The sequence below is a fragment of the Rhinopithecus bieti genome, unplaced genomic scaffold, assembly GCF_001698545.2.
Source record: "Rhinopithecus bieti isolate Rb0 unplaced genomic scaffold, ASM169854v2 scaffold_14225, whole genome shotgun sequence".
Classification (NCBI taxonomy): domain Eukaryota; kingdom Metazoa; phylum Chordata; class Mammalia; order Primates; family Cercopithecidae; genus Rhinopithecus; species Rhinopithecus bieti.
In genome coordinates, this window is record NW_016807704.1 from 236,823 (window position 1) to 250,162 (window position 13,340).

A 13,340-nucleotide genomic window follows, 5' to 3' on the forward strand; every position below is an offset into this window, starting at 1 on the left:
TCACAATATTGATTCTTCCTATCCATGAGCATGGAATGTTTTTTCCATTTGTTTGTGTCCTTTCTTATTTCCTTGAGCAGTGGTTGGTAGTTCTCCATAAAGAGGTCCTTCACATCTCTTGTAAGTTATATTCCTAGGTATTTTATTCTCTTAAAAGCAATTGTGAATGGGAGTTCACTCATGATTTGGCTCTCTGTCTGTTATTGGTGTATAGAAATGCTTGTGATTTTTGCACATTGATTTTGTATCCTGATACTTTGCTGAAGATGCTTATCAGCCTAAGGAGATTTTGGGCTGAGATGGTGGGGTTTTCTAAATATACAAACATGTCATCTGAAAACAGAGACAATTTGACTTCCTCGTTTCCTATTTGAATACTCTTTATTTCTTTCTCTTGCCTGATGGCCCTGGACAGAATTCCCAATACTATGTTGAATAGGAGTAGTGAGAGAGGGCATCCTTGTCTTGTGATCATTAAAAAGTCAGGAAACAACAGATGCTAGAGAGGATGTGGAGAAATGGAAACACTTTTACACTGTTGGTGGGAGTGTAAATTAGTTCAACCATTGTGGAAGACAGTGTGGCTATTCCTCAAGGATCTAGAACCAGAAATACCATTTGACCAAGTAATCCTATTACTGGGTATATACCTGAAGGATTATAAATCATTCTACCATAAAGACACATGCACACGTATGTTTATTGTGGCACCCTGCACAATAGCAAAGACTTGGAACCAACCCAAATGCCCATCAATGTTAGACTGGATTAAGAAAATGTGGCACATATACACCATGGAATACTATGCAGCCATAAAAAAGGATGAGTTCATGTCCTTTGCAGGGACATGGATGAAGCTGGAAACCATCATTCTCAGCAAACTATCACAAGAACAGAAAACCAAACACTGCATGTTCTCACTCATAAGTGGGAGTTGAGCAATGAGAACACTGGACACAGGGAGGGGAACATCACACACCGGCCCCTGTCATGGGGTGGGGGGTTAGGGGAGGGATGGCATTTAGAGAAATACCTAATGTAGGTGAAGAGTTGATGGGTGCAGCAAACCACCACGGCACGTGTATACCTATGTAACAAAACTGCACATTCTACACATGTACTCCAGAACTTAACATATAATAATAATAAAAAAGAAATCTTACAAAAGGCAAAGTGATGGTGGCAATCTCATTGTGCTTTAATCTGAAGTATATAAATTACTGTGATAAATTAAACACAGACAAATTTCCTTAGAATGCCATAAAACACTAGAATTTTCCCAGAAATAAGATATTGAGTTTTGCTCTCCAACCCCAAATCAAAATGTTACAGTAAAATGTTTGTTTTCATACATGTTTTCTCCTTTGCTGTAAAATAAATAAATGAATAAATGTTTAAAAAAATACAAGTATCTGTTTTAGTCAGGGATGCATGTGTGTGAATGCTGAGGCAGATAAACTGAGTGACAGAGACAGTGGGAATGTAAAAAAGTAATGGGGACATTAAGATGGGCCTGGAAATAAGCTATGTTGATCATTACAATGTCTTCTAAATTGAAAACAAAATTGAATGGTGGAGCCCAGCCCTTCAACATTAGGGGCTTCCCTGTGCTCAGCCCTGACTGACCTCTAGAGAAGCTGTGAAGAGACCTTGAGTTTTGAAATAGAATCTATCTTCTGCTTAAGAGTCCTGCTTTGCTGCTGACCTAGGGGAACGCTGGATGTTTGGGTCCCTTCGGAGGTTGAGTGCCTGAGGCACCAGCTTCCCAAGACTTCTGATGGAGTACTGAATTCTAGGGGACCCTGGGCTCCCCTGAATCTTGTTTGTGGATTGGGGACAATGTTTTCTAGCCTCTCCAAGGGCTGAGTTCCTGCTTCAGTCTATTTGTAAGCCCTTTGTAGCCCCTAGTCGTTTGTAAAACATGTTCACATATGTTTTCATTTTGTCCTCTCAATAATCCTGTGAGATATGCAGGAATTTCTTTATTTTATTTTATCTTATTTATTTATTTAGAGAGAGTCTCACTCTGTCACCCAGGCCCGAGTGCATGGCGCAATCACAGCTCACTGCAACCTTGGAGTCCTGGGCTCAAGTGATCCTCCTGCCTCAGCCTCCTGAGTAGCTGGTACTTCAGATGCATGCTACCACACCCAGCTCATTAAAAAATTTTTTTGTTGTTGAGACAGAGTCTTACTATGTTGCCTAGGCTGGTCTCAAACCCCCAGGCTCAAGTGATCCTCCCATTTCAGCCTCCCAAAGTGCAGGGATTAAAGGCACGAAACACCACGTCTGGCCTCTGGTTTTTAGATAAACAAACTGAGGGTCATAGTGGTAGAAAAACAGAAACACTGGGACTGGAATCTAGAGTGTGAGAATCCAGAGATTCCCTTCCACAGCAGGGCTGTGGAAACAAATCCATCTCAGTGGATAACACTCATTAGCCTAGGATAGTTCACTGAACACCGATGGTGTGCCCTGTGTGGTTGTCCCTAATGGCTGAGAGGATAGTCCCAAGTCACTGAGGACACTTCCTAAATCAGTAGATCATTCCAGAGCCTTCAGTTTCTTTTAGTTGAATTGTTAAATTCTCCTAGGTCCTACTTAGAAAATCAAAGAGGTTATTTATTCAGATGATGAGGTCTGTTCTATAACTAAGTACCAGATATTTGTGTTCCTTTGGGTATTTCAGAAGCAGTACTAATTAAAACGATTTTCCCAGAATCGGGCTGACATCAATCACAGAAGCTACACACAGAGATGACCTAGCCTGATAATGGCCTTTATGAAATGAAGCTGTTAAATGAAAGAGTCGCGTTAAACTCAGCTTCATTTTGAATATAGAGACAGCAAAAAATCCAAATTTACTAGATGAGGAAAAAAAAAACAAGAGGAGCTGGAAATACCTATTTTAACTTCCAGGAGGATACAGTAAAGTCAAAAGATATAAATTATCGTTCTAAGATAGGACACTTGATAATGATTTTTAAATTGATTTTTTTTTTTAAAAAAAGGATGTCTTAGTAGTTTCTTTGGAATTCCACTTTGAACTTATGTTTATTTTAATTTATGGATGTGGTCAACTAGTCAAATTCAAACATGGATATCTTTAGCTTCCACATGCTCTTCTGAGTAAATAGCAACTGTGTTGATAGCAGGACATAGTTGTTAGAATATTGTATGGTCACCCTGACACTGCCACATTTAAAATCTGGAGGTGTAGGGCAAAGTGGCTCATGCCTGTAATATCAGCACTTTGAGAGGTCCAGGCAGGAGGGTCACTTGAGGCCAAAATTTCAAGACCAGCCTGGGCAACAGAGCGAGACCCTGTCTCTACAAAATAATAAAAAATTGAGCCAGGCATGTTGGCATGTACCTGTAGTCCCAGCTACTCAGAAGGCTGAAATGGGAGGATTGCTCAAGCCCAGGAGGTTGAGGTTAGAGTGATCCATGATCATGCCACTGCTCTCCAGCTTCGGTGTCAGATTGAGACACTGCCACTTAAAAAAATAGAAATACACGCTGAAATATTTACCAATCAAATGATATGATGATGATTTGCTTCAAAATAATATGAGAGTGGGGTAGGCAGGTGGGCAGATGGGAGTGGAAGGTGTTAATCATAGGCAAATAAAACCTAGGTCACCAACTTTCTCTTTTCTTTTCTTTCTTTCTTTCCTTTTTTTTTTTTTTTTTTTAAATATAAACAGGGTCTTGCTATGTTGCCCAAGCTGATCTCGGGCTCAGGCTCCCGTCTTGGCCTCCCAAAGTTCTAGGATTACAGGTGTGAGCCACAACTTTTCTTTTTTTTCTATAAAGGGCCAGATAGTAGCTGTGGGCCAGGGTCTCAAACTGTGTTGCCCACCACTCAACTCTGCAATTGTAATGTGAAAGCAGTCACAGACAAAATATAAAGAAACGAGTGTGACTGTGTTCCAATAAAACTTTATTTACAAAAACATTCAATGGGCTGGATTTGGCCTTTGGGCCATAATTTAATCCCCTCTGGTAAAATAATCATTATTTTAGCTGGATCAGGAGTACATGGGAGTACATAAGTACTATAGAGTTCTGTCTACTTTTGCATATACAGGAAGTTTGATGCTTTCCATTTAAAATGATAGAATGTTTTGAGCACTATTCGCAAGCCCCAGACCACTCCTCAGCCTTCTTGGCATTCTTACAAGTAAGTATTCTTCCTATATCCAACTTGGGTCACATAGTAGAGACAGAGTCTCACTATATTGCCCAGGCTGGTCTGGAACTCCTAGGCTCAAGCAATCCTCCTGCCTCAGCCTCCCAAGGTAGTGGGATTACAGCCACCACGCCCAGCCTGGTAATTCTATTTTTTATTCCCAAATGCACTTTCTTAATCTGAGTCTATTCCCATAGCATTGTGTTTTTGTTTTCTGATATATCTTTATAGATCTATATTTATATAGATATCTGAGGACACTAATTATACATTTTTAAAAACTATTTTTTCCTTGAATCAGCTATGTTTCCTAGGGAGTAGTTTTGTTTGCATACATCTGGGTCTTTTCCTTAATACTCCACACTTCTGTTTATCATGCCCACCTACATTTAAGAATGAGGCAATGTAAAAACTAATTATCAGTTATATGTCATGGCAGGGCTTGCCACCTGACAGGAGTTACTTCAGATGAGCAGATAGGGAGCAGTCATTAGTCTTTGGATCTTGAAAAACAGAATGAGGAGGGCTATGCCCTGAACTGGGCACTAACTCACACTTTCACTGTCCAGTCTTTCACCAGACACTTTTTTTCATTTCTTTTGTAAATCAATAGGTCAATCAATCTCTCCTCTCTCACTCTCATTCTGTCTCTCTGTCTATATTTAGGAAGAGTCAGGCATTCTCTGCTGAGATATGTTTGAGTTGAATGTTCTGCCTACAGACTTTCCAGTAACTCCTCTGTTTTCAGCCCCATGTTTTGCTATCTCTGCAGGACCTGGAATTTCTGAATCCTGAGCCTCCCCAGGCTTCTGAGGAGCAGCTGTACAGTTTCCTCAGCAATAGTATCCATCATACGTTCTTTAAGTGAGGTTTCCTCCTCCCTGCTTCCCCCACACTTACTCCATTATTCACTTTCAGTCTCCAGAAATTTGTTGAAATCCTTTTATTTTTTATTTTTACTTTTTAAAATATATTTTTTACCACCCAACCCCTGCAGATGTTGAAATCTCTTAATCAACTGATGCCTTCTATTTATTTTTGTGGATTTATAACTTTAGACTTTACAGTCCTTTTTTGGAGCTGGGAGGGAGAGGAGCTAAACACATGTGCTTAATCCACCATATTGAATTACAGTCTGAAAGTGTCGTTTAGAAATCTTACCGTTTCTAGCACTCTTCTTCCTTCCTGCAGATGCAGGCTGCCATCTGGGATCATTTCTCTTAAACCCTGGGAACTTCCTTAGTATTTTCTGCAGTGCAGATCTATTACCAACAGATTCTCTCAGCTTTTGTTTGTCTGAAAAATGTCTATATTTGGCCTTCATTTTCTGGTTTTAAACTTTTACTTTGAACTAATTTTAAGCTTACAGAAAAACTGCAATAGCACCAACAACTCCCAAGTACTCTTTTCAGCTGGTAACATTTAATTGTTAACATTTGGCCACATTTGCTTAATCAATCTCTCTGTCTCTTTGTATATGTGGATATACTTAGACCACTACACACACATCTTTTTTTTTTTTTTTTTTTTTTTTTTTTTTTTTTTTTCTGTTTTTGAGACAGAGTCTCACTCTGTCACCCAGGCTGGAGTGCAGTGGCATGATCTTGGTTCATAGCAGCCTCGACCTCCTGGGCTCAAGCAATCCTCCTACCTTAGCCTCCCAAGTAGCTGGGATCACAGGCATGCACCACCATGCTTGGCTAATTGTATTCTTTGTAGAGATGAGGTTTTGCCATGTTTCCCAGGCTGGTCTCAAACTCCTGAGCTCAAGCAATCTGCCTTCCTCAGCCTCCCAAAGTGTTGGGATGACAGGCATGAACCACCACACCTGGTACATAATTTTTATTTATTTATTTATTTTTTTGAGACAGCATCTTGCTCTGTTGTCCAGACTGGAGTGTAATTGCGCAATCTCAGCTCACTGTAACCTCGGCCTCCTGGGTTCAAGCAATTCCTCTGCCTCAGCCTCCTGAGTAACTGGGACTACAGGCATGCGCCACCATGCTCAGCTAATTTTTTGTGTGTTTTTAGTAGAGATGGGGTTTCACTGTGTTAGCCAGGGTGGTCTTGATCTCCTGGCCTCGTGATCCGCCTGCCTCAGCCTCCCAAAGTGCTGGGATTACAGGCGTGAGCCACCACACCTGGCACATAATTTTTTTAAAAAAATTTTGTAGCGATGATGTCTCACTATGTTGCCCAGGATGGTTTCAAACTCCTGGCCTCAAGCAATCCTCAAACCTTGGTCTCCCAAAGTGCTGGGATCACAGACATGAGTCACCACACCCAGTCAGACCCACAGATAATTTTTAAATTGTTTAAAAATAGGTTGTAGATATAATGACCCCAATTCAGGGAATGCATACTGATACAATATTATCATCTAATCCACAGGTTCCACTCAAATTTCACTTTGTCTTGATAATGTTCTTCATCCCCTTCCCCAGCTTTATTAAGATGTAATTGAAAAATAAAAATTGTACATATTTACATTGTACAACATGTTTCAACATATCTTTTGTGAAATAATTAAATCAAGCTAATTAGCTCACATACTTTTTTTGAGGTGAGAACATTTAATATCTATGCTTAGCAGTTTTCAAGTACAATACATTATTATTAACTATAGTCACCATGCTGTACAATAGATTTCCAGAATGTATTCCTCTTGTCTAATTCAAACTTTGTGCCCTTTGACCTACATCTTCCCATTCCACCCTTCCCCAGACCCTGGTAACCACTATTCCACTCTTTGTCTATGAGTTCAACTTTTTCAGATTCCACATGTAAGTGAGATCACACGATATTTGTCTTTCTTGTCTGACTCATTTTACTTAGCACAATGCCCTCTGGGTCAATCTATATTGTCGCAAATGACAAGATTTCTTCTTTTTTAAGGCTGAATAGTACTCCATTGTGTATATATGCCACATTTTCTTTATCCATTCATCTGTTGATGGACACAGGTTGATTCCATATCTCGGCTATTGTGAACATGCTGTAATGAACGTGGGGGTGTAGATATCTCTCTTGGACATATTAATTTTATTTCTGTTGGATATATACCTGGAGTGGGATTGCTGGATCATGTGGTACTTCTATTTTTAGTTTTTTGAGGAACTTCCATTGTATTTTTCATAATGGCTGTACTACCCAAGAGTGATCTTTATAAGTCTAGCATCTAATCTGTGATCACACGTCACATTTAGTTATCATATATCTTTAATTTCCTTCAATCCGGATGAATTCCCTTTTTTTGTCTTTCATCACCTTGATAGTTTTCAGGAACACATACCAATTACTTTGTAAAATATCATTTAGTTTGGATTTGTCTGATATATCCTCATTATTCAAGATAGGTTATTCTTTTTTGTGTGTAGTTTTGTTTTGTTTTTGGCAGGAATACCACAGAAATGATTCTGTGTTCTTCTCAGTGCATCATGTCAGCAGACATGTGTACTAGTCTGTTTTCACACAGCTATAAAGAAATACCCAAGACGGGTTATTTATAAAGGAAAGAGGTCTAATTGACTGACAGTTCCACATGGCTGGGGAGGCCTCAGGAAACTTAACAATTGAAGGGGAAGCAAGGAGCTTCTTCACATGGTGGCAGGAGAGAGGAGTGGGGAGTAAAGGGGAAAGAGCCCCTTATAAAACCATCAGATCTTGGGAGAGATCACTATCACTAGAACAGCATAGGGGAAATGCCCCCATGATCCAATTACCTCCCTCCAGGTCTCTCCCTTGACACATGAGGATTATGGGGATTACAATTCAAGATGAGATTTGGGTGGGGACATAGCCAAACCATATCATATGCCAAGCCATATCAGCATGTAACACAGTCAAACCATATCAGCATGTAATATCAATTGTCCTCATTACAGGTGATGTTAACTTTTATTATTTGATTAAGATAATACAGGCCCTTGGATAGCCAAAACAATCTTAACTAAGAAGAATAAAGTTGGAGGAATTACATTTCCTGATTTCAAAGCTTACTACAAAGCTACAGTAATCAAAACAATGTGGTACTGGCATGAAGAAATACATGTAGACCAATGGAATACAATACAGAACCCAGAAATAATCTGTCTATATGAGGAAATGATTTTTAACAAGGGTGCCAAGTTCAATGGAAAAAAGAACAGTCTTCTTAACAAAAGGTGTTGGAAAACTGGATATACACATGCAAAACACTGACATTGGACCCTTACCTTACATACATAAAAATGAACTTAAAATGGATCAGAGACTTAAAGGTAAGAGCTAAACTATAAAATTCTCAGAAAAAAAAAACAGTAAAAAGCTTCATGATGTATTTGGCAATAATCTTTTAGCTATGACATTAAAGGAACAGGAAGCAACAAAAAAATTAGAGCAACTGGCCAGGTGCAGTGACTCACGCCTGTAATCATAGCACTTTTGGAGGCCAAGGAAGGTGGATCACTTGAGGTCAGGAGTTCGAGACCAGCCTGTTCAACATGGTGAAACCCCATCTCATACAAAAATTAGCTGGGCATGGTGGTGCATATTTATAATCCCAGCTACTCAGGAGGCCGAGGCAGGAGAATCGCTTGAACCTGGGAGGCAGCAGTTGCAGTGAGCTGAGATAATGCCATAGCACTCCAGCCTTGGTTGCAGAGTAAGACTCTGTCAAAAAAAAAAAAAAAAAAAAAAAAAAAAAAAAAAAGCAACTGGACTACATCAATAAAGTGAAAGGCAACTTGCAGAATGGTAGAAAAAATTTGCAAATCACATATCTGATATTCAGAATTTATAAAGAATTCCTACAACTCAACAACAACAACAGCAGCTCCAATTTGCAAATGAGCAAAGGGGTCTGGCATGGTGGTGCACATCTGTAGTCCCAGCTGAGATGGGAGGATTGCTTGAGCCCGGGAGTTCAAAGCTGCAGTACACTATGATTGTAGTGAAAAGCCTCTCCATCCTGGGCAACATAGGGAGCACTGGTTTATTTAAAAAAAAAAAAAAAAAAAAAAAAGGAGGAGGAGGAAGAAGAAGAAGAAGAAGAAGAAGAAGAAGAAGCAGCAGCAAACCAGCAAAGAACTTGAATAGACATTTATCCAAGAAGATATACAGACACCAATAAACACAAGAGGTTCAACATCACTAATCATTAGGGAAATGCAAATCAAAACCACAAAGAGATGCCACTTCACACCCATTAGGATGACTATTATAAAAAAACGAACAAACAAACAACAAAACAGAAAATAAGTGTTAAGGATGTGGAGAAATTTGAACCGTTTGCTCTGCTGGTGGGAATATAAAATGGTGCAGCCACTGTGGAAAATAGTATGGCAGTTCCTCAAAAAATTAAACAGAGAATTACATACGATCCTGCAATTCCATATATACCTCAAAGGATTGGAAGCAGAGACTCAGTTACTTCTACACCCATGTTCATAGCAGCCTATTCTCAATAGTCAAAAGATGGAAGCAACCCAAGTTATCATCAATGTATGAATAATAAACAAAATGTGATATATACATATGACAGAATATTATTCAGCCTTTAAAAACAGGAAATTCTACCACATGGATGAAACTGGAGGACATAATGCTTAGTGAAATAAGTCACAAAAACACAAATACAGTGTGATTCCACTTATATGAGGTACCTAAAGTAGTCAAACTCATAAAGACAGAAAGTAGAATGGTAGCTGCCAGGGTCTGGGGGAAAGGGAAAATGGGTAGTTGTCGTTTAATGAGTACAGAATATCAGTTTGGGAAGACAAAAAGGTTTTGGAGAGAAATAGTCATGATTGTTGCACAATGTTGCACATTGTTGTGAGTGTACTTAATGCCACTGAACATACACTGAAAATGGTCAAAATGGTAAATTTTGGCCAGCACAGTGGCTCCCGCCTGTATTTCCAGCACTTTGGGAGGCCGAGGTGGGCAGATCACGAGGTCAAAAGATCGAGACCATCCTGGTCAACATGGTGAAACCCCGTCTCTACTAAAAATACAAAAAAAAATTAGCCGGGCATGGTGTCAGGTGCCTGTAGTCCCAGCTGCTCGGGAGGCTGAGGCAGGAGAACTGTGTGAACCCGGGAGATGGAGCTTGCAGTGAGTCGAGATCACACCACTGCACTCCAGCCGGGCAATAGAGCGAGACTCCGTCTCAAAAAAAAAAAAAAATTAATAAATTTTAATTATTTGGATTTTACCACAGTTTTTAAAAAGATGACATGTGCCTTATTTCTCCACTGTAAAGTTAATCAATATCTGTACTTATCAACAATTATTAAGTATTTTGTAGTAAGATAATTTGAAATTATATAATTTCAAATAATTCACACCAATAGTTCAAATACCAATCCAACACCACAAGATTTATTCTAGCATCCTCTGTTACTATATTTGTAATTTCTCCAACACTGAAAACCTAGCTCCTATTATCCTCAATATACTTTTTGGCAATCCCCATATGTAATCAATCTCCCAACTATACAGGCCATCTTCCTAAACCTGTCTCTGCCAAACCTGCCAGCTAAATTCTTGACCCTGGCCCCATTGATTGTGCCAGCCTAATTCTTGGCTCTGACAAAGAGGAAGAGGAAGGTGAAGTGAAGGCCCTCAATTCTGAAGAATATTTTCACTGGATATAGAATTCCAAGTAGACAAATTCTTTTCCTCTTTCATCACTTTATTTATTTATTCATTTATTGAGACTGAGTCTCACTCTGTTGCCCAGGCTGGAGTGCAGTGACATGATCTCGGCTCACCTCGACCTCCACCTCCCAGGTTCAAGAGATTTTCATGCCTCAGCCTCCTGAGTAGCTGGAGTAGTAGGTGTCCATCATGACAACCAGCTGACTTTTTTATTTTTAGTAGAGGTAGTGCTTCACCATGTTGGCCAGGCTGGTCTCGAACTCCTGACCTCAGGTGATTCACCCACCTTGGCCTCCCAAAGTGCTGGGATTACAGGTATGAGTCACTGCACTCAGCCTCATCACTTTAAAGATGTCTTTTCATTCTAGTTTTCATTGTTGCCTATAAAAAATTAGCCATCATTTTTATTGTTATACCTTAAAATGTACTATGTATTTTTTCCTTTGGATGCAGTTAAGATTTTCTCTTTATCTTTGGTTTATAGCACTTTGACTACAATGAGCCTAGGTGTGGTCTTCAAATAATTTATTTGAAGTTCTTGATTTATTGGGGTTCTCTGAATTTCTTGGACATGTAGGTTGATATCTTTCATAAAATGTGGAAAAATTGAGGGCATTTTATCTTCAAATATTTTTTCTACCCTGTTCTTTCTCCATTATACCTTTTAGATTATTTTATATTATCCCACTGTTCTCTATAACTCTGTCCTGTTTTCCTCCTTTTATTTTCTCTCTGTGCTTTAATTTGGATAATTTCCATTAGCCTGTCTTTAAGTTTCCTCATCCCCTTTTCAGCTGTGTCCATCTGCTGGGAAGCCCATTCCCTGGATTCTTCATGTCAGATTACCATATTTTCCTTTTAGAATTTTCATTTGATTCTTTTAGAGTTTCTCTTTTTCTTTTCTTTTCTTTTTTCTGAGATGAAGTCTCACTCTGTTGCCCAGGCTGGAGTGCAGTGGCATGATCTCAGCTCACTGCAACCTCTGCCTTATGGGTTCAAGTGATTCTCCTGCCTCAGCCTCCTGAGTAGCTGGGACTACAGGTGCACGCTGCCACACCTGGCTAATTTGTTGTTTTTATTTGTAGTAGAGATGGGGTTCACCATGTTGCCCAGGCTGATCACAAACTCCTGAGCTCAGGCTATCTACTCCTCTTGGCCTCCCAAAGTGCTGAGATTACAGACATGAGCCACCACACCCAGTCGCGTTTCTCTTTTTCTATTGTAATTTCATCCATCTCTTTTGCCATTTCTTCAGTCTTTTCCTTTACATATTGTAATTTATTATCTCACGGTATCTGGTAGGTCAGAAATCTGCGTGTGGTTTAGCTGTCTTAGCTAGATGACTCTGGGTCAAGCTCGCTCATAAGGTTACAGTCAAGCTGCCAGGCAGGGCTTTGGTCTCATATAAGGTTCAAGAGGAGAAAGATCTTTTAAATTTTAAAACATTTATGAGTTTAAACTCCTTCTACATTAATTCCAAAATCTTGGTCATCTGTAAGTCTCTTCAGTCGACCACCTTTTCTCTTAATAATGGGTCAGTTTTTCCTCTGCTGCTTTACATGTTCAGCAATTTAAAAAAATCTTATGCTGGGCATAGAAAAATTCTGGATTTTGTTATCTTCCACTGAAGAGTGCCAAATATCTTTCTGAAAGAAAGTTAAATTACTGGTAGATCACTTTGATTCTGGTGAGGTTTATTTTAGGCCTCTATGGTGAGTCTATTTCTGGTTTTCCTTAGTTCTGGGATTTGGCTCTTACTCATATGGCATGGTCCTTACACCTAGGGCATAGTCTTTTTGGTGTCTCAACATGGTATCTCCACTCTTGAGTGGATCAGAACTCCAATGTCTTCATAGCTTTGTGCAACTTCTGAAATCTAGGTTTGGTTTTCAGCTCCTCCAGCTGTTTTTTGCTGGTATAGCTTACAGAATCTTGCCAAGCACATACGCAGTTTAGCATTTGGCCAAGGGCCCAAAGGAAACTCCTATGTGGATTCCTGAGGCTCCTTCTTTGTCACTCTTTTCTATCTACCTACCCTGTCCTGTAATTTTCAGTAACCTTTGCAGGCCCAAACTCCAATTTATTTATCTATTCCAATTCTCTGAAAGTGGTTTGGAAAATTGCCCCCCAAGGTTGAATGTAAAATTCTCATTTTGAGCTCCTTTTCTCTCAAGGATAATAGTCATGCACTGTGCCTTATCCCATGCCCAAAAGAAATTGTTTTGTACATTTTGTTTAGTTTAATAGTTGTTTATGGCAGGAGGGAAGGTCTGATGCTAGTTACTTCATGATGTCCAGTACAAGAAGTCCACAAATATTTCTTATGTTTTTATAGACCAATCCTATTCTTATATAGTGGAAAATTAAAGGTAGGCAAACAAACCTACATCATATAATTTCCAGTTTAGTCCTCTACATGATAAGAAACACATGTGGTGCTTATCGTTGTGCTTCCTGTAAGTCTGGTAATTTTTTTTTTTTTTTTTTTTTTTTTTTTTTTTTTTTTTTT